General features: G+C 39.8%; 1 non-coding gene across 1 annotated transcript; it reads right to left on the bottom strand.

Moving 5' to 3' along the window:
- Positions 1–1186: 1186 nt before the first annotated feature.
- Positions 1187–1280, bottom strand: TRNAI-UAU. Its single transcript has 2 exons — positions 1243–1280; positions 1187–1222 (listed from the first exon to the last, which is right to left on the bottom strand). It is a non-coding gene; the product is annotated as a tRNA-Ile (tRNA).
- Positions 1281–4002: the final 2722 nt, after the last annotated feature.

The raw sequence follows: 4002 nt of genomic DNA, 5'->3' as shown, positions 1-4002 counted from the left end.
AATTTAGACAATTAAGATTCTATAATATATAGAGGGTGCTAAGAAAAGTACACACGTTTTAAGAAAGGAAAAAACTGTGTTAAAAATTGTAATACTCAAATTTAATACAGTTTTTTTCCCTTTCTTAAAATATGCATACTTTTTTGACACTTTCTATAGATCCACCTTTTTTAGTGGTAACATACATAGAAAAATACACACAAAATTTGGGCAAGTAGTCTATCTCTGAAATTCATCAGTACAGATGTAAATTAGCCTAAGATTAAGAAGTGAGCCAAGGAGTGAATCTGGGGAAAGACTGGTATTTAGAGAGGAAAGGAGATAACTGAAAGAATTGGAGAGTTGGATGGCAAGGGTAAATAAAACCTATCAATAAAAGATCAGTCAAGAATCAAATATTGTTGAGTGTAAGAAAAAAACCTAACAGTGCTGATGGGATTTCTTCATGAGGATGTTACCTCAATCAAAGCAGTTTTAGTAAAATGGTGGGTGGATACCAGATCGCAGTGGGTTGAGAAATGGAAGGAAAGCAGAGGCATTCAGATGTCTCTTTCCAGAAATAAATGTTAAAGGTAAGGAGTATAAAAGGCAGTCTCTTGAGAGTAGCAAGTGTGGGTCTTAGGCTTAAGCAGAGGGTTAGTATGTATGTTCATTTAGAGATGAAAACTACAATCATCCATGACTTCTTGTTGTATAAGGTAAAACTGAGGGAGGTAAGCAGACACTACAGGCGGCATTGTTGTGTGATGTTCTTTTATTTTTTTCCTCCAAGCCAGACTTTAATTAGGCAGGAACCCTTTACAATTTCCCACCTTCGAGTTTCCTCAAATGGAGTTCATTGCTTATTGCCTCAAGGAAGTTACTTATCACTTACTAAGTATGTACCAGGGGCTCCCTAAGAAGCGATAATCCTAAGAACAAAGTGAAGAGAAGGCTGTCAAGAGAAGATTGTCTTTATCTGTGGTCGGCTTGCAGGACAAAAAGAAGATAAAGGATTAGCGAAGCTAAATCACGGCAGCACAACGGATTTGGTCGGTAATTGATTCACTTTGCTTGGTTCCAAAAGCGACAAGGAAACTAGTAAGAATAAACGCAAGACAAATTTTAAATGTATTAAAGATCAGGGGGTATGGTCGTAGGCGGAAAGGTTCTCTTTCAAGTTATGCTATGATTGGTTGCAAAACAATGCTCCAGGTGAGGCTCGAACTCACAACCTCGGCATCGCTCGCACACATACTGCCATATAAGTACCGCGCGCTAACCGATTGCGCCACTGGAGCACTCACTCTTTACTTCCGGTCACTCAGTACACGGCCTACGCGGGAACAGTCGGCGTGTTTGTTCAGTTCACACTGGCCCAGGTGCCCAGGGAGCTGCATCTCCTGTAAGCGTAGGAAAGTGAACTGGGTTCAGTCGCGGAAGCCACGGGGCGCCGTCCTGAAAGTGCCGAGCGTGCTCAGCTTGCGGAAACGAAGGCAAATAACTTCCTTCCAAGGCGACAGGGAAAAATGCGGAGGTTCGGGAGCGTTCCTCTGCCTCTAGCGTCTCCTAGAGGACCGTTGGTGGTGGCGACGGGGGCGAGCGAGAGTCCCCTTGCGGTGCAGGTCTCGGAGACCTTCCCTTACCTCTCCCGGCGTTGGAGGAAAGCCGGCCACCTGCCCACGCAGAGGGGGGCGAAGGGATCCCAATCCCTGGGAGGATCGCGAAGGCTCCGGTGGTGGAATTTACTAGAGCCGCACGCTGCCTCTCACTTCCGCGGTTACGGAAAGGGAGTGGTTCTGGGCTGAGTTGTCTGCAGCTAAGTAGTCTGCAAGACAGTAGATGGTATGGGGGCTGGATTTCTTCCCGTGGGCATCTGAGAGTTCAAACTATGTAGGGTAAAACAACTGAAGCGTGTTGGGGATTGGGTCTCTGAAATTCTAGGTGTTTCTTTGCCAGGTTAAACTAGGTTTTTTAAAAAATGTCTAATTAGATTAAATAAAGACCTGTGCCTCAAAGTATTTTAAGATGTGGGAAAGGGCTATATCTAGAAGTGTGTTTGTGTGTGTGTTCACGGAGTATTGTGTAAATTGGAGTCTTTTTCTTTTGGGTGGATGATATGGGCAAGAGAAATTATACAGGATTAGCTGGCCTTTCTATCCCAAGCAGTTTCTTTTAAATAATTATTTTTAAATTAAAAATATATATTTAAAGTTTACATGACATTCTGATATACATGGTCACCGTGAAATGATTCTTAAGTTAACATGTCAGTCTTCTTACTACTTTGTGTGTGGTGAGTGCACCCGAAATCTACTCTCTTAGCAGATTTCGAAGTATTAACTATAGTCATCATGTTACATGTTACATCTCTAGACTTAGTCATCCTACATAACTGCCACTTTCTACCCTTTGACCAACATCTCACCATTTCCACACATCCCATCCCTGGTAACCACTATTCTACTCTCTGCTTCTATGTATTTGACCTTTTTAGAATCTACTTATCCTTCACAAGTGAGATGATGTGGTGTTTTTCTTTCTGTGTCTGGTTTGTCTCACTTAACCTAATGACATTCGGTTTTATCAGTGTTGTCACAAATGGCAGGATCTTTTTTTGAGGATGGATAATATTCCATTATATGTATGTACCATATTTGATTTGTCCATCTGTCAAAAGACACTAAAGTTTTCTATATCTTGGCTATTGTGAATGTTTCAATAAACATAGACATGCAGACATTGCTTTGAGATTCTGAATTCATTTCCTCTGTATACATAACCAAAAGAGAGATTGCCAGATCATATGGTATATATTATTTTTAATTTTCTAAGGCACTGCCATATTGCTATTTTCCATAATGGGTGAACTAATTTACATTCTCACCAACAGTGTAAGGATTTCCTTTTCTACACATCCTTGCCAACACTTGTTATCTTTTTTTCTTTATAGTCATTCTAACAGGTGTGAGTGAGATGATTATCTCATTGTGACTTTGATTTGCATTTTCCTGATGATTAAAAATGTTGGGCATTTATTTCTATTGGCCATTTGTACATTTTCTTTGGGGAAATGTCCATTAAGATTCTTTATTCATTTTAAACTTAGATTGTGTTTTTGCTGTAAAGCTGTGAAAATGCCTTAGGTATTTTGAATATTACCTCCTTATCAGATATGTGATTTGCAAATATTTTCTCCCAGCCCATAGGTTGCCTTTTCATTTTTTTCCATCATGTCCTTCACTGTGCAGAATATTTTTAATTTGATGTAGTCCAGCTTGCTCATTCTTGCTTTTGTAGCCTGAGCTTTTGGTATCCTGTTCAAAAAGTCATTATGAAGGCCAGTGTCAAGGACTTTTGCCGTATGTTTTCTTCTAAGAGTTTTGTAATTTTAGGTCCTATGTTTAAGTCTTTAATGTATTTTGAGTTGGTTTTTAGGTATGGTGTAAGATATGGGTCTAATTCCTTTATTTTTCTTGTGGTTTCCAGGTTTTCTCAACATCATTTATTAAAGACACTGTCTTTTCCCTTTTGTTAACACCCTTGTCAAAAATCAATTGATTGTAAATGTGTGGGTTTATTTCTGGGCTCTCTACTCAGTTCATTGGTCTATGTGTCTGTTTTCATACCAAGGCCATGGTGTTTTGATTACTATATCTTTGTAGTATATTTCAATGTCAGGTAGTATGATACTTCCAGCTTTGTTCTTCTTTCTCAAGATTGCTTTGGCTCTTTAGAGTCTTTTGTGATTCCATACAAATTTGAAAAATGTTTTTCTCTCTGTGGAAAATGTCATTGGAACTTTGATAGATATTGTGTTCATTTGTCTATCACTTTTGGTATTATGGAGATTTTAAGAATATTAATTCTAGCCGGGCATGGTGGCTCATGCCTGTTGTCCCAGCGCTGTGGGAGGCTGAGGCGGGTGGATCGCCTGAGCTCAGCCACGTTCGAGACTAGTGGAAGACCAGCATGAGGCAGAGCGAGCCACAGTGAGACCCTATCTCTACAAAAAAAAAAAAA

This window comes from Otolemur garnettii, unplaced genomic scaffold (genome assembly GCF_000181295.1).
Source record: "Otolemur garnettii isolate 467f Iridium unplaced genomic scaffold, OtoGar3 scaffold00029, whole genome shotgun sequence".
In the NCBI taxonomy this organism is placed as follows: Eukaryota; Metazoa; Chordata; class Mammalia; order Primates; family Galagidae; genus Otolemur; species Otolemur garnettii.
The sequence above is the reverse complement of the archived record's forward strand: the minus strand, read 5'-3'. Positions and strand labels throughout refer to the sequence as shown.